Source organism: Ambystoma mexicanum, chromosome 2q (genome assembly GCF_040938575.1).
Source record: "Ambystoma mexicanum isolate Mex_15411 chromosome 2q, UKY_AmexF1_1, whole genome shotgun sequence".
NCBI classification, from domain to species: Eukaryota; Metazoa; Chordata; class Amphibia; order Caudata; family Ambystomatidae; genus Ambystoma; species Ambystoma mexicanum.
The window spans coordinates 890,206,958-890,225,074 of NC_090924.1; the positions used below are offsets into that span (position 1 = coordinate 890,206,958).

Below are 18,117 nucleotides of genomic sequence, written 5' to 3' on the forward strand. Positions count from 1 at the left end.
GGATGGTATTATGATCTGTTGGTACACGTGTGGGCGCCCCCCTTTCTAGGGTCATTAACTCGGGGTCGATGGAGGTACTACTGACCTGTGGGGGGGGGCATGTGACTGGTGCCTGGAAGGCGGTGGGATTTAGGACCAGGTAGCTCGTAAGTCACGGAGTCAGGCTGTAGCGGCCTCTGACACGGGGGAGGGTGGCGGATGCTTGAAACGGGTCCAGCAGGGTCGGGAGGGAAGGCAAGGCTTTGCTGTTTGAACACCGTCTATCTCGAGAGAGCCTGGGCAGGAGGAGGGGGAAATGGCCTTGCAGCTCCGTGCGTGGCATCTTGCACGAGGCGGTTTTACTGTCGCATGGGTGAGGGGCGACTAACAACACATGGGGTTTCTAAAAGCACTCATATGTGTTTGTATTTACATGGGATACTAACTGATGATCATACTTTTTTACATAGCATTTCACATTTACAATTGACATACAAACATGAGGTAGTGTCAAGCTGGTGTGTGTAAAGAGTGTATAAAGAGAGCAACACAAGTTATTGTTCACAGTTATCAGCTGTCCAGTCTTTGTATATCTCTTCATTACATGTAATATCGGTTGCACAACTCTCTTTACCCATTCTCCTTTATATTAGCAGTGAACGTTAGTCAACAAGGCAAGTATTACATAAATGGTTTCTACACGTTGCAAGGGCTTTCGGGGTGGGTATGGGTGCGAGGCGCCACGCCGTCTACAGCTGGGGGGCTTGATACAGGGGTCAGGGCCTGTAGGGTTTGGGCTGATCTCAGTTACATCCTAGTATTCTCGTTCATAGCTGGGGCAACGATGTACTGCGGAAGGTCAACAGCTACAGTGTTTTATTTTGTTGTTCGCTTGCGTCTGGTGACTCGTGAGAACGAGTCTTCAGCGGTTCTGCCATGCAGTGGGAGGTGGGGGAAGTGTGGGCCTCTGTGAGCGCGGTCAAGTGGGGGTCACTCTGCAGCGTTCAGTGTTTCTGCTTTGGGTTACATATGCATGTTTCTAGCAAGATGGGGATGGCTTAATACAAGATGGCGTCTATTCTCTGCCACATAAAGTGGTGGTGCAGCCCCACGCGTCGGCCTGCAGCCGCCCCGCCGCCTGGGCCCGGGAGGCCGGGGGCTGCCGACGAGTCATGGGTCTTAACCAGGGTGGGACATGTAGTGGGAGGGGGGTCCTATTGACCTACCCTTCCCTACACTTGACACATTTCTTGGTCCAAGAACAGCCCCTGTTGCTATTGGGAACTTTCAAGCCCCACCAGAGCATCTCACCTGTGGAGTGCCACAAGGTGCTTGTCTTTCGCTTATCTTATTCCACAGCTATATCTGTCCATTGTTTGACATGCTTGACAGTGCTGAGATCGTCTACACTAATTATGTAGACGATACTCAACTCGTCTTGGTACTATAGGGAGACTACACCACTGACCTCTCTTCTGTTAATAACATCTTTGACATGATTCCAACTTGGATGACTCTTAACTCACTGGCACTGAACAGTGAGAAAACAGAGCTTATGATTGTCGGCTCATGCCAGAGAATCAAAAACATGGATTTATTTTAGACTCTGGTTTAACCATGAATCAACATGTTGCTCATGTTAAATCATGTTGTTCCTACACTAACAGGCTCTTGAGGCAGATTAAACCACATCTTTCCTCTGAGCACATTGCCTCTTTGGCAACTGCACTCATTAATTTTCACCTTGATTATTGCAATGGCCTTCTTACTGGCATCTCCATGAAGAACATTCATAGTCTTCAGGTAACTCAAAATAATGGTGTTCGGACAATTTGCAATCTGGGCCCGAGGGACTATGTTACTCAATCATGACAGAATCTTCATTGGCTCCCTAGCCATCATCAGATTTCTCACAAAATTCTCACTCTCCCAGGTAAATGTCAGACTAACCAAGCCCCCAGTTACTTATCCAATAGGTTGACTAAGGCTCCAGTTCCTCGTATACTGAGTTTGGTGGACTACTCCAGGCTCTTTGTCCCCCGGTTTAAGGGTAAGAACTTTGGTCATTGTTTTTTCATCCAAACTCCAATTCTTTGTAAGCCTTTACCGGTGTCCCTTTGATACTTATCCTCCCTCACGGAATTCAAGAAAGGCGTTAAGACATTCTTCTTCAACTCTAATGACTAGATTATTTATTTGTATGCTGCCGCTTCCTCGTTAATGACCTCTAATTGTGTCTGATAGTCCTTCAGATTTTCCTTTGTTTCTTAAGCGCACAGAGGCCTTTGGGCATGCTGCACTCTACAAGAAGTTCATAACATAACATGTTTCTGGATGTCTTGGTGAAGGCCTATACCTACAAATACACTAATCCTAAATGATATGCTTGTGATAAAACATCAGACAAAACTTTCCTGTGAAGGAAGGATTAAACATCTGATAAACCCACCCTGTGAAGAAAGCAGCCACCAACCCTGTGCTAGTCTAGCAAACGTAAGTGACCTGACAACCTGTCCTATGAGGGGGCATGTTGAGAGACCTGGTTGCATGATGGTTGTGCGACAGGGGACAATGTCAATGCCATTGGGCCAAAAAGGTTTTCTCTGACATGAACTCAACAAGAAGATGAAGTGGAAAGGGATCAAGTTGCCAGAGGCACTCGTCATATTTCAGTTGGGGGATCTGTATCCGTGAATAGCAAGGCCATCTACCCAACAAATCAGATGTAGTGAAACAAAGGAGCTTGAAACTGAGCAAATAATAGCGGAATTGGGCCAAGAGTCAATGATAAAAGTATTGCTGTGCTGGGGACTAGATTTCCCTTTATGAAAGACTCTGCTAAAGATGCTAAGGAGGCCCAGCAATGTTACATGGACCTCCTCGTTTTTGCAGCTGTCAAAGCTTGTCAAATAAAGTGAAGGCTCTTGAGAATAAAGGCAGCACTAGATTTCTGAGGATCACAGTCCTCCTGAAATTAGGGAACCCATTATGGAATGGTTGGTCCCCTGCAGAATTCTGGTGGGAAACCTAAGAATATGGCTTTTCTACTTAAAGCATGCAGGCTTTCAAGCAAATAGCCCTTTGTCTCATGTAAATACCCATGCTCTTCCTTTATTTTATTTGTAAAATAAAACTATGGAGGAAAGAATTGCCAAGAATAAGGTGATCATTTCTGCATAGAGAAATTGATGCTTCTGTACTCCAGGCTGCTGGTAAAGGTGGCATTGGTGAGGATCTGTCAATCTGGATATAATTGCATGATTATTTGTAAAGTGGGTGAGGAAATTGTTTTAAAAATGAGATATATTTTTGGTTAGCCTGCTCAGGCTCCCAGCCCCTTCCCTTCACTCCCATGCAGAGATATCCTTTCCCTGGGTTTCTGATTCCACTCTGGTAGATGGGGGTATAAGGTATGCAATCAGGGACACACGTCTAAAAATAGCTAAACATGATTGCTCACAGCTGCTAGCAATTCAGGGCCTTATGAGACTGGAAGGGTTGAGTTATTGGCCGAAGTGAAGTGAGGGCACATAAGGAGGCTCAAGGGGCGTAAGAGCCAGTGTTGCCCAGATAGGAATTGTCACAGAGCAAGAGACACTCAGCAGCCTGATAGTACAAGTGCCTCTTCTATTTCCAGCCACAGAATCAGCGGCTTGGTCAAAGAGGCAGAGAGAGGAGCGGAGTAGGTGAATGTGGAAAGAACCATGCAGCACCAGTTGGTGGCAAGAAAAGGTTGTCACAGATGAACGAGAAGTGGGGGAAGAGTGGACCGCATGAACATTGGAATCCTGAGAGGATGCAAAATATATGGCTACCCCTATGAATATTGCTAAGAAGCCATGGATCCTGATTGGCTCTCAGGATTCCAACGTTCGCTTCAGGGTGTTAATGAAAGAGAAGGACTTAACAAAGGGGACCGAATGAAGCAGGAAGATGAATGTGTTTTTCATTTCTGATGTCTGGGTATAATAGTACCTGATTGAAACATCAATATATGTTTTTAAAGCAAAAAGGCACTGCAGCTTTAAATCTGTGCTACCTTTTGATTGCACCTTCCTCTGCTGCTGTCTTCTTTGAAGAATCCCTGGATGTTGTCACTTCTCCCATAGGGGGAGCCCCTTCCCATGAGGCCAGGGAGGTGAGGCCGCCGCCTGATAGTTCCCCTGAGGGTGGTACTTAGCGGCTGGATCTCATGGGGAGGGAAGCCCCCTATGGGATTGATGTTGACCTGGGGAGAGCAAGGTATCTCCATAGCCCACCTAACCCTAATAAACCTTCCTCACCAACCCCCTACAACACCATCCCTTGTATCCCTACTTGTTTCCTTAAAACTGGTAAGGTAGGAAGAATTGGGACGAAGAAGAGTGTGGGCTCCTCAAGGGACCTATATTCCCATAGGCACTAAGACGAGGAAGAGGCCAACTGACTCACTGGGAGTTCTCAACATCAGTACTAAAATGAGGAAGAAGTGTGGAAGCATAAAGAGCACCTCTATAATCCATACTGAGGGGTTAAGTCTTTACAGACTTCCTATTGTCCACGGTACAGCTGAAATAGAAGAGGGAAATTCAAACACAGAGAGAGATTCTCCCTGGAGGGACTGTGAGCTGCAGAGCCAGAGGTCAAAAGCTGAATGAATCAATCAAGGACGGGACACTTACCCGCTGGCAAAGCCGTTCCAGAGAGCTCCACCATGTTCGGGCCATGTCTGGAAGCAGGAGGATGAAGCAGGAGCTAAACAAGAGAGCCAGAGGGTGTGGTCCACTGGGACACAACACCCAAAAGCAGGAAGATGCTGGGAAGCCACCGCAGAGCTTGGACAGAGGACAGATTAGGAGGTATCCGAAGGGGGGCAAGACACCCAGAAGCAGCCAATGGAGACCGGTGAGCAACCAGAGGAGGGTTGGGAAACTTGGAAGCTTGCTTGGAACCCCGAGGGACTGAACCGTAGTGGGGCACAGGTCTGGGATCCGCATCCAATAAGGAGTGGGATCCAGAGTCCTCTTCTTCATGGCAGTCCCTGGCAGACTGTGAGGCCAGGGCTGCCTAGACCACGAGTGAGAGAAAGAAACCACAAGGGTCTGGCACCCAAGAGAAAGACACCAATACCACAGGGGTCTGGGACCCGATAGAAAGAATACCTGGCAGGATAGTCAACTGGGTACAATTGTTAAAAATCAAGAAGAGCCAAGAAGGGATTGGGATCCACACCCAATAACAAACTGCTTCCAAAACCATGGTCACAGTATCTGGCAGGATAGTGAACCAGGTGGGCTGTGAACATGCTGAGCATTGTGAGAAAGACCAGGGGAGGGCAGACATATACCCCCTGGTGTTCATGAACATTGTGGAAAGAGCAAAGAGAAGGCAGTCATTATTTTCGCACTGTAAAAGCTTGAGAAAGGCCGGCGGAAGGGAGACATACCTCCTGGTGTGTGAACATTGTGAAAGGAGCCAAGAGGAGGGAGTCCTTCTCTTGACATTGAGAAGATTCTGATAAAGACCAGGATGTCAGGGTCCGGCTTGACTGAATTCCACAGGAGCTGATGCTGACCCCACAGACCCTCACCAGGAGTTCACCTCTCAACCCTTAAATATAAGCTGAGCTGAAAACCCCAAGAAAGGGAAAGGGGAATTTGGAGAAAATAACAACGGAGACACAGCTGCCCTTCAACCGTCTGGTAGGCTCTGGTATCTGTGATAAACAAATACACCTGGTTACTAATATAATAAGAAAACTTATTTTCTAAATTATGCTAAATAAATTCTAAACTCTTTACCTCTTAAACCTCAGTAAAAGACTTAGAGGTTAGTAACCTTTGTGGAATATCTTGTAAATATATCTTGTATTGTGCAAATAGTTCAAGCCAACCTAGTCTCTTTAGAATCCTAAAGTGATGGCCTTTGCAACATCTTTTCAGAATTAGATATTCTTCTTACTTCAAAGTTCTTCTGATCTTATGTAGTTTTCAATGCTTACATAAATTGCGGTCTTTCTCTGAAAACATTGAGTTCTATTTGCATAGATTACTTTAAATTATATTCTTTAACTTCCTGGAATACTGCTTTCTTTCTGCGTGTGAATTGTTTTCCTTATTTACACATTTACACAAAGAACGTATAGTTTCTTCCTTTACTAGCGTGTGCGATAAACACGTGAAATCAGAAGACGTGAAGAATTGTCCTCGCGTGTAAAATACACACGCGATTATCTTAAAAAACCCGCGCGCGTGAAAAAATACATAAACGCGATAAAAAATAACACGCGCTGATAAAAATGGACTCGCGCTCTATCGCAGCCCGACACGCGCTTTCTCAGAAAACGACTTTCACGTGAAAAAATGTACACGCGCTAAAATTCACACGCGCAATTCTTTTTGGCACGCGCTCTATCGCAAACCACACGCACTTTCTCAGGAAACGACTTTCACGTGAAAATATGTACACGCGCTAAAATTCACACGCGCAATTCTTTTTGGCACGCGCTCTATCGCAAACCACACGCGTTTTCTCAGGAAACGACTTTCACGTGAAAAATGTACACGCGCTTTAAAAAGAACACGCAAACGACAACTTGCGAGCTCGCGTACACATTAAACAGTCTTAAAGAACATTTCACACAGTTAATCAACTTTAAAATCCTACGCACAATCTTCAAGCTTGTTTTCCTTATAATAACTTTAACTGTAATGTCTCTTTTCTCAAATGAACTTGAAAATTATTTACTCTTTAAGTTTTCTTATAAAAGAAAATGAAAGTTCACTTTGACAATCTCAAAATCTTTAAAAGAACGATCCCACCTGATGACTTCTTGTTCAAATTGGATCAGCAAACGATATTCTTACTTTGGTAGATTTTCTGAGCTCTGGAAAGGCCTTACTTAAGGAGCTTATCTAATACACAACCAGCCACTGAATTTCTCTGGATGAAAGGCAGTTTAGAATCTTGCTCATCTCCCAAGAATCAAACCCATTGTCCTCTCCACCAATCAGGCAACCAAACATATCATTGTTTCTTTAACCAATCAGAGTAAGTTTCTTTATCTCCATCTTGACTTGGGCAAGCACAATGTTAATTCTATGAACAAACTCTTCCTGTTACTAAACCAGCCAGTTCTAAAAGCACAACTAACCCAGCCAGCTCTAAAGGCACAATGTTAATCTTGTTACTCTTCCTGTTATGAAACTAGTCAGTCCTGACACAGGAGAAGAAAAACACTTGTCCTGATATTGAGAAAACTGAGAAACCTGAGAAAGGTCAGGGGAGGGAGTCATCCCCCTAACATTGTGAACATGCACGATTTTCTGTTCTATGTGCCTTATTGGAACCTCAATCTAAATAACCTTTTTGAGACTTTTTATCTGTATCCCATGAGAAGAATCTTTCATTTGCATCACCCAGAACTGAACTTTCAGCTATCATCCAGGAGGAAGATACCATTCTTCTGAGCCAAGAAGACCACCCCTTTTCCTTAGTTGAGTTTATAGTGTAAGGGCAGGAAATAGATTTTTTGACACAGGAAGGTGGATTCTTTGCTTTAGACGAACATCCTGACAATTGCCTTAGCATTAGTTGAGGCAGGGAAACCCCTCTTAGAATTGGGGTCAGATAGGGTTTTCTCTTTTATTTGTTCACTAATTAAAGTCTATAGCCAAAGGCATGACATGTGTGTCGGTCTCCCACTTCCACACCCTTACACTTCTCTACTGCATCAGTAGCAGGCGCCCCTTAGTTACAGTTTGAAGACATTCTCTTGTTGGTACTAGTTTGAATTTTAAAGTCTTTACTATATTTTACCTTTAGACAATCGTGAGACAGGTTGTCCTACCACAACCCTTTCCCATGATCAGTGTTGTAATGGGGGGCTGACGGTGCATAAGAGCCTGGTATTGCCCCGTTAGAAATGGCCCAAATGTAATGCCCCAGGAGAGAGCCCTACACCGGACATATGCAAGCAGACACCATTGTCTTAAGAGTTTGTGCCAGGGTCTGCAACCTATGCCTCCCTGATATTATGTTCTACAACTCACATATGATCCTTCACCAATGGCCATACAATTTCTTTGGGGGCAAGGGAGGAGCAAAATTAACGATTGCTTCATGAGACACTTTGGGGAAGGTGCTTGTCTGATAGCAGGGTATTTTTATATTTTTATTTATTTAAGAGCAGCGTGTCATTTTAGGCAGAATGACTTACAAAGTAGGCAATGTCAGAGAGCAGTACCAGTGCTATGGTGGGGTGCCTTTAAGTAAGAGCATTGTTGTATTACCAGGTGGTGAAGGCATAAGAATAGGAACATAAGTAGGGACAGGAACTGAAAGACATTACAAAATTCTTAAAATGAGCCCCTGAGGCAAGTACTTCAATATTTAGAGTAGTTTGAGGGCAGTATGCAGGAGAGGATGGGTTGTGCGGTTAGTTGGGATAGGAGGGTTTAGGGGCTTTAGCTGCTCCTTTTATTACTAGCAGCAAATCTATTCCTTGTTATTCACTAAAGAGATGGCTTTGATGGCTGGGAGGAGAGCATTCCAGTGAAGCATGGGACTGATTGGTTGTGAAGTGTCAAGGAGAGAAGAGTTTGAGTGGTAGAGTTCTATGTCACAGATGGCTCAAGTAACACTCCCATGCACAAAGGTAGTTCAAGGGTTTTGTATTGAACTTTCAATGGACCGTGGGGCTGTCCTGCTCTCTCTCATCTGAAAGCACCTCCTACCTAGCCCAGACTCTGAGCACTACTCTCCTCCTGCAACTCCACCCTCCTCTACTCTCTTCCTCTGTGTCTTTCCGATGTCTCTCACTCATCTTAGGCCGCGCCTCCACCCTTTGATGTTTACTCCTTCCTTCTCCACACTAGTGCTCCCTCCACCACACTGCTCCTCCAACTCTTCCTACCTCTCACTCAGTGTCACACACATCAGATGTACTATTTTCACTATCTACCTAACCACACCCACCACACTATCAAGCACGCTCACAACGCAATATCATTTGCACTCTAACCAATACCTCACTTTCTCCAAAAATCATTTCCACACTCTGCTTCTCCTTCCTTCCTCCTGCTCATCTCTTGTTCTTCCACCTTCTCTTAACTCACCCAAACAACCCAGAACTTCCTGTCCTTCTGTTTATGTTCCCCCTCATCCTGCCATTCTTCTACTTCCCCTGTCCATTCTAGCCCCGTCTTTCCCACCCAAGGTGTGACATATTCAGCAGAAATGGTAAATGGCGGAATAAGCCCCACCACTTTTCTCTGTGTGGGCACGTTGCAGAATCATGATGGTGGCCTGTGGTGTTAAATGTCAACTTCCGTTTTAGGTGGCTTAGATCTGGGCTTCCCCCTCTTTAGGGGTCAAGACCCACATGTTAGGTCTCTGGTGGTCTAGGGAATGAACCGCCGGCTGTTGTGTGTTGCTGCAGCGCTGGAGAGCATTATGTGGCTTTGCTCTTCGCTGTGTAGTTGCTACTCTAGCGGTTCTCTCTCCCTGCTGGAACTCTTCTTTCAGGCATGGGACACTGGTAAAGCTGAATGCTGAAGGGTTCCTCTGCTCATTCGGGTCCAGGCCTTGGCCATAGTATGCACATTTTGTGTGGCTGTGGAGGGTTTCTCTCCCCTTGGTGCTACTTGCTTTGGCTCAGTCAGTTCGTTGACTCTACACAAATCAGAAAGAGTCTGGCATGCATCTTGTACATGAGGCATGATGTGAGACAAATGGGCACTGCATAACAGCATGCTAGCATATGGGGATCCTCGGAACTGATACCCTCTCAACTTCTCTGGGGAAGGACTGGCTTTAGATTTCTCCCTGGTAGGCCTCCCATCCCAGCTGAGAGGGGTTGCCATCCCTCTGGACAAGGGCAGGGTCCTGGCCTTGTCACAACAGTAATATGCATTAATTCGGGTTGTGGGTGGGGGCAAAACCATGGATGGATTTATAGATGAGTGTCATGAATTTAGAGTGATTTCATTTGGAGAGCCATTCAGCGTGATTATGATATGTAGTGATCAGGGAGGATCTGGGTAGGATTAAAATAATTTGTCCTGCCAAGTTGAGGACTTTGTTGAGGGATGGAAAAGAGAAGAGGAGAAGATTAATAAGTAGGCTTATGCAGTAATCCAGTTGTCTGAGCACAAGAGTAGGTGCAAGGGTTTTAGTTGAGTGGTGCATGAGGTGTGAGCAGATTTTTCTAATGTGTAGGCTGTTGATTCTGGCTGCATTGGGAGTGGCTTTGAAGAACTGGTAGAGTTTTTGGTTGTTGTCAAACATATACCTACGGTTGCAAGCCATGGCTGAGGGGATGATGAGGTCAGGGGGAAAGAGATGGGAAAGTGGGCTTGGCATTGGAAGCGGGGAGAAAGATGACTTCTGTCTTTGAAGAGTTTAGCATGAGGCAGCTGTGACAAATCAAAGGTATTCGTCCCTTCTCCCACAGGGGAGCCTTCTTCTCTGAGGCTAGGGAGGTAAGCACACTCTGCAAGTGCCTCCCTAGTGGTCTGGGCAAGTGGGACCTCACTGGGAGAGTATTCCCTCTTAGGGGGGACAAGGACTCCCGTTCCTGTAAGGAACTTGCCGAGCCACACAGCCTAGTAAAATAAATGGGACTAATTGCTGCAAAGACTAGGTAATGCTGGAACCTACCAGCATGAAAAAGCAAATATAAGAGTTCATGCATACTTAACTGGAACGAGTGGAGGAAGGTGGAGAAACAGAGTTTCCTATGCTCTGGAAATTCCCTGACATGAGAATATCTGGAGGAGGTGGACCAGAGAACAGTCGCGGAACCTGCGGCATTTGAAGAGTGGATGAATGTCCGAGTGAGATGCTGGGGACCTGGCGCATCCAACAATGGGAGAACCGTTGTACTGCAGGAAAGCAGTGTCTTGCTGCAGGTGGTGGCAAGACCACGTCTCTACCGTGCTGGGCAGGGCACCCAACCAAACATGCTGAGACCATCCGAGAAGGTAACTGAAAGTGTGAGCAGTGTACGGCATAAAGGAAGTCGAGAATGCAAGACCAACGTACACGCAGAACAAAAGAGTCATTGTCCCACTCTGCATACGGAAGGACAGCTGGAGGGCGCGATGAAGAGTATGAAGGAGAAACCCAGCACCGGAGAAGAGCAACCCAGCAAGAGCCCACAATGTTCCCCAGCCCACCGAGAGGTAACAGAAGAAGCGGGAGGTCGCGGGGGCAACAGAAGGCGAGAAGAGGAACTTGTCCCAGTACTCACAAAGAGTTACTTAATATAAACCTATGTAATTGGAATTGCATAAAGCGGAGAAGGAGGGAATTGAATAATCCTGGATTGGAAGTCTGTGAAGATTCCAAACCAGAACCTAATAACAAAGGGAAAATACTATGAGCAAAAAGCTGCAAAGATAAGAAAGTGGTGATAAAGAGAGAATCCATAAGTGGGGAAATATCAAGTGGGCAGAAACCACAACCAGGCTGAAAGAACATGGATCAAAAAACTGTGGGAGGCCTAAAACCTCCAACCAAGTGAGAAAGTATCACAACGAAGGTTGGCCTAAATACTTCGTTAAAGAGAATTTCAAATACAAGAATGTTGTAGAGGAATTGCAAGAGTTAATTCAAGAAATAAAGAGACACTATTACTGAAGATTATGCTAGAAAAATAACTGCCAAAATAAAGACATCGATATAAAGAAGCCGTCAGAAAAGACTGGTATATCGGGAGAATCAAGCCCATCTCTTGGAACTGTTTAAGTTTAGTTTCTTAGTGGTAGGGGCAGGGTAGCACTAGATTTGAACGGAGGATTTCACTTTCTTTGGGACTTCCTGGCGACAGACGGGCACATTTTAGTTCCTTTAAATAGGTAGGGTAACCCCTTTAGAATAGGGGAACCTAGGCCATTCTCTTATCATTTAAGTAAAAGTAATTTGGACATTTCCTCCACAAGTCTGACTCCTTCCAAGCCACCACACAGCATAGAGCCATACACTGGCAGATGTCAGTTGGGCAGTTGGTTATGCATTCCGCAATCACAGGTGTGATGGAGAGGAAGGAGAAGAATATCAGAGAATATTCAGCGAAGATTTGATACTTAAAGACAAAGGAGGCAATTAGTTTACCAATGGAGAGGGGATATACTGTGAAGAGAAGTGTGCCCAGGTGTGATCCTTGAGGAACACTCATGGGAGGAAGTGCTAGTGTTTCATAAGATGGAGAAGGAGCATTCAAAGAAATAGGAGGACACTAAGGGCCTGATTCATGGAACATTGTCCTATGGGAATGCGCCATTATAAAACACTTCCATGAATCAGGCCCTCAGTCGAGTATGGTGTCCTTGAAGCCAAGGAGGGAAAAAGTCTGGAGGAGGAAGGGATGATTCACAGTGTGAAAGGCAGATGAAATATCTACAAGAATGTGATGGAGGAAAGGTGAGAGTGGTGGGCCGTGATAAGAGAATTGGCAACATGTATGAATGCTGGCTAGGTGGAGTGTTTGGACCAGAATCCATATTGTAGGGGGTCAGCAAGGGAATTTACCTCAAGATAGTGGTCTATGTTGCAGAAGACAACCCTTTCGAGGATTTTAGGGTTGTAACAAAGGAGAGGGACGGGTCTGTCAAATGAGGAGACGTTGGGGTCAGCAGTTTGTTTCTTCTGAGAGGAATGACCATGGCTGTTTTGTAGCAGACTGGGAAGATACCAGTTGTGTGAAATAGGTGGAATAAGGCAGAAAGGTGAGCGGAGGTGGCAGGTGTACGTTGCTTAACAATTCATGGTGCAAAGGATTTGAATGGAGTGCAGGATGTGTTGGCAGAGTAAGAATGGGTAGAAGTTCAGTGCGGGAGGTGATGCAGAGGTGAGATAGAGAGGATATTGGGAGGGAGGGAAAATGAGTGGGGTGGGACAGATAGAAGGGTGGACAAGGCTTCCCATATTTTGTGGATTTCAGTGGAGAAGTAGGGGGAAACTCATCAGGTTAGACAAAGGAGGAAATGAAGCAGTATTTACAGGGAAAGCATGGCCTTAAGGGTCATGGATATTTCGAGAGTGTGCAAGCAGAGAATCAAGCTTAGTGTGATTAGAGCATTTGGCTCTGTCAAGTAGAGAGTACCTTTAGACCCAGAGAAAAGGGGGTGCACAGTCTTTTTACCAATGACAATCAGCAAAGCACTGTTATCCACAGCAGCTGGTTAGCATGGGAGACCCATAGTTGAGTACGGGGGCAAAAAGGAGTAAAGGAGCATGCAGAGTAGTGATCCTTGAAGGGGGCAGACAGTGCACTTGAATTTGGTAAAGGCAAGTTCAATGGAGTGAGCAAGTGGAGGAAAGGGAGCTTGAAACGAGAGGTTAACTTGGTCGAGGTTAGTGATGATGGAATCGGGCTGAAGATGGAAATATGAGAGAATGGGATTTGCCTTGGATGTGTGTTGGAAGGTAATGAAGTTTGACTAGTGTGTTGTCCTAGAGTGGATTTAAGTCGGCGCTCTTGTGCCTTAGTCATATCAGAGAGGTTCAGGTATGATGGATGGTAGGGCATCAGCTGGGAGCATTTCGAGTAAGAGGACACGATCCGAGAAGAAGAGTTTGAGTGTGCCTGGTGGCCAGTAGATGAGGAGGAGAGGATAGTAAGAGGAGTAGGAGTGAGAGGTAGGGCAGATATATTTAAAGGAGGAGAACAAAAATCAGAGGGGGAAGAGTGCTGCTGGTGTGTCCATACTGAGCGTGAGACCAACACTGACACCTTTTTTGGAGAGAAAAGGGGAATGAAGAAAGAGGTGAATTCGGTGTGGTGTTCCAGAGACCCAGGGTGAGGACAATAGAGGGAGCAGATGTAGAGGAGGTAGCTGCTGAAGTAAATGAAGGGAAACTGGTTGGGTAGATAAGGCTGGCAAGAGCATGGGAGACAAGGAGTGTTGAGGAGGGGTCTATGCATAACAACATAGTACTAGGCGATCAAGGCATTCAATTTATACAATCCTAGGGACCTAGGTGACCAAGAAATGCAATGTAAGAAATAACCAGGTACTAGGCACCCAAGAAATGCCATTTACAAGGCACAGCTGGTATATGTATTGATGGAAGTTCATAACCGTGATTGTGGAGATTTCAAAAATGGCACTCATGTGGTAGTTTTGCATTGATGTGTATTTGGATGGAGGAGTACATAGGCCAGCATGGGTGGCCCTAGGACGTACCAGAGGGGCACATTCTATGGCGTCTTGCCCACAATCATCCCAATAACTAAGAGTCATTAAAAGGACATTTAATAAAGTTGATGCCAGGGGGCTGGATTAAAGTCAGACGCGAATGTGCAGCTTTGCTGTAAGAGCACTTAAGAGAAGTGAGAGGATTCAAGCATGGGGAGAATGGGCGGCGGGAGCAATGATGGGGCAGGATAGCAAGAGACAAAGGTGTTTGCTGCCTCCTCAGACCTGCTGTAATCAAGTCATAACGCACAAGAACAGGGCTGAACGTGTTGCCTGTGGGGGGGATGTGGAGGGTGTGCCGTAACATGGAGCAATGAAAAATGGTGCTGTTATTATTACTCAGATTAAATATACTGCTGTAGGTTTCTGTATTTGTCATCAATATTTAAAATATAAGCCGACACACAAAGCACTCTCTTGACACAAGACTCTTGGGGGGGGTCATTAGGAGTTTGGAGGCAGCCATGGCGCTATTAGCGCCATGGCTGCCTCCAAACCCGGGTCCGGTCTCACTGAATGGGGACTTACCGGGACATTCCGACCTATGCGGACCCGCTAAGTCCCCATTCAGTAAACCATTCCCCATTCCCATTTGAGCCCACATAGGGCTCAATGGAAATGGGGAAGGTGCTAATAACGGGCCTGCAAATTGCAGGCCCGTTATTAGCTCCAAGGTCCCTTAACAGGTCCCGCTAAGAACGGCTGGTCAGACCAGCCGTTCCTGCTGGGACCCGCTAAGAGACCTCGGAATATGGCGGTAGGGGCTTAACGGCAACGCCATCCTTAACGGTGCCGTTAAGCCCCTACTGCCCAACTCGTAATGACCCCCTTGGTCTCCATGAGTGATCTCTAGTTTGTGGCCAGGCTAGCACATGACGATGCTGATGCTGGTAGTGAAAGTACAAATCATCTCATGACTCGTGGCCACTGTATCAACTTGAAACCCTTATCCCCCCCTATCTCGTTATGAGTACAGGAAGTAAAGTATGAGTACTAAAATGTGTAGGAATATATGTAGTATGTCAGTCTGTTTCTCATAAAACATGAAATCATAAACACACCAATAACAATATAACACAAAAACATGTTTAGGGGCCACCCATTTATTGGAGTTCACTCCAGGTTGGAATTAAGTTCCTCAGCCTATCCAAGGTCACTTTCAACTCCCTAGTTACTGTTGCTACAGAGAGCAAATGTCCCCTTCATACCTATCAGCTTGATAAGATGCCTACTTCACACTCTCCTCCTCTTCATAGCAGGATTATGGTCAAAGTTAGAGCATGAATGTACAGGTGCCTCCATGCCCATTAAATGTCAAGGAGCTATCTAGTGGTGGAATTACAAAACAATTGTTCAGAAGGTTGTGTACAACCATTATCAAAGATACATTGGGGCAAAATAGTGTCTTGATTAATGAGCGATGTGACTGATTCACCTGATTGGAAAAAAACGGAAAAAAAACAATATGTACAAATGTTACTCTCAGATACTGCATATGCTTGAGTGCCTCAACCACTGTACTACTTCAGCTGCCCAGTGCCTTTTTTCCAAACAGTGCTTCTTTAGCCCCCTGTCCTTCAATCTCCTTGTCTCCTTTAGTGTTCTGTGTTCCTTTGGCCCCTTCTCCCTCACCTCTCCCTTGGCCCATTATAAAGTTCTCTTGTCCCCCTACTTCCCTTGGCATTGTTCATACATACTGTTCTTTCTGCTCATCCCAGTGGTCCCTAAGCCCTGCCCAGCTATCCCTGCACCATGTCCAGTGATGCCTGTACCTCTTCCAGAGGTACCTGTAGCCTCCCAATAGTCCCTCCACACTTCCCAGTGGTCCTTCTGCATGGCCTAGTGGTCTCTGTTCCCCTCAGAGGTCTCAGTACCCCCCCATTTGTCCACCTCCCTGGCTATTACATTTGCCTCTCTGAGTGATCGCTCCGACATGCCCAGTTGTCCAGACTGCTCACCCAGTGGTCCCTCTGACCCAGTTGCTTGTGCCCCTCCCAGTGGTCCACAGACTTTGACATTGTTTCTATGGCAATCCTTGAGACAGCGTCCCTTTCCCCATGGAGGAGACCCTTTCCATGAGGCTAGGGAGGTGTGTCTGCTAGCCAGTAATCGTCCTAGGGGTGGTAATATGCAGGAGTAACACTCATTCTGGGGACAAGGACGCAAATAGGGCACACAGCCCCTTTAACTCATAAGGTAGTAACATTGCCCAAACCTCTTTTTCCTAGACTTATATCAGAAACCATGTGTTATTGTACTGGGTCAGACAATTCTAATGTGATAGGTACAGGGATGATGAATAAACGCGAGACTGCTATAGTCAAGCTGGAAAAACGCTCAACCTGCTGTTTTCAATGGAACTGACATTACGCCAGGGTGGACCCTGCTATATCAAGACGCCAGACACAAATGACGGCAGAAGAGAGATTGAGACAGATAGAGAGAGACGGTGGGGAAGATGGAATTGGAAAAAGAGATTGGGGTCAAGGTGGAGGTAGAAGCCAAAGGAAGACTTTAGAGGCACAAGGGAGTGGTTCAAGAGAACGCGCAAGAACATCTTGCAGGCTGACTAGATTTTGGCAGTAGTGGCAGGAGAAGCAGAAAGTGGAGACGGTGTCCCGCACAGAGGCAGAATGCCAAACGTTAAACAAGTGAAGAGAAAGAGGAGAATCGGCATAACACCATGGCCAAACAAACATATGTTATTGTTGAGATGCCTAAAAAGCGTTGTACCAGTCGTCTGGAACCCGGCCCAATGGAAGGGCAGAGATTGGGTTGTGGTGGCAGAACCTGTAGTGGGTGGACTGTCCAGTCCGACAACTGCACCGAAAACCCCGGCCTTTCGCAAAGTTGCATAGTCGGGCTTCAGAAGCATCTAGAATGGTGCTGGCTGAACAACCCGCATGGAAGGGACGGCCGAGTCCATTACCAACATAAGAACAACCAGCAGTACAGGGCCCCGGAAACAAGTGCCCAACAAGAGAAAAACATTTGATGTCACAACATCCAAGGCAGAAGTGGTGAAGCATCCCGACGCCAAGAGCAGGTAACAGGAGTTTTTAAAAGTCCAGGAGGGAGCCAAGGGAAAGCTAAGAGAGCCTTGGGAAACAGGCAGCAACACGCTAGTATGAAGAACTGTTAACTAAGCAAACAAGTATAAAGAATGGATAACTAACAGAGCGATAACACTCACTTCAGCGGTTGTGAATTGAGATTGTCTTCAAAACTCCAACCCCAACTGCCCCAAAACGTTATTCAAGGGGTTATCATCTTGAACTTCGCCGACAGAACAGAAGCCCGCCCAGGTGTCTTCAGAAGAAGCATTGGCGATAAGAGTTCTTAAGGAGACTTTCGAGGAGAATCGGCAACAAAGACGTAACATCTCAAAATATGTGGAAAATAGAAGCCCTCCTGTGCACACCCCAGAATTATCTAGGACTGGTCGTCCAAGCAAAAACCAATCACCCTATATCAAAAAACTATTCCAAACATATGATTGGTCGACACCAGATCCTGTCAAGAGTCTAGTCCTTTCAATCCATGGGGTCAACACTCCCTTTTGAAATGAAAACAAAACCACTGTCTTTGTCATTGTCCTCTCTTTTAAAAGCTGATAATCTGGCCCTTTATTTTTTAGAAAGTAACCTGGTAACATCCAGGGAATCGAGAATACTTGAGACTGTATATGTGAAGAAACGAAGAATGTAGTGGATCACTCTGAACCACAATACCCTAGCCAGCTCCTCAAAGGTACGGTGCTGGAGAGTTGAGAGGAACTCAGCGAGTATCCTTGTCATCCCAGTGGTGGCAGAATATAAAGTAAGTTGAATGTGTGAAAACCTCCGTAGTGGAGTTATACATTTCCTGAAAATATAAGGAACATTGGGGAACCAGCTAGGAGAAGGGAGTCCTTCTCCTGGCCCTATGAGAATCCTGCAGAACTATTTTATTTGCTTGT

The 18,117-nt window shown here is 45.9% G+C and overlaps 1 protein-coding gene across 1 annotated transcript in view; it reads left to right on the forward strand.

Moving 5' to 3' along the window:
* The window catches only part of ENKUR (enkurin, TRPC channel interacting protein), a 186,679-nt gene that overhangs the window by 128,929 nt on the left and 39,633 nt on the right, over positions 1 to 18,117 (forward strand). The gene's annotated exons all lie outside the window — the stretch shown is intronic.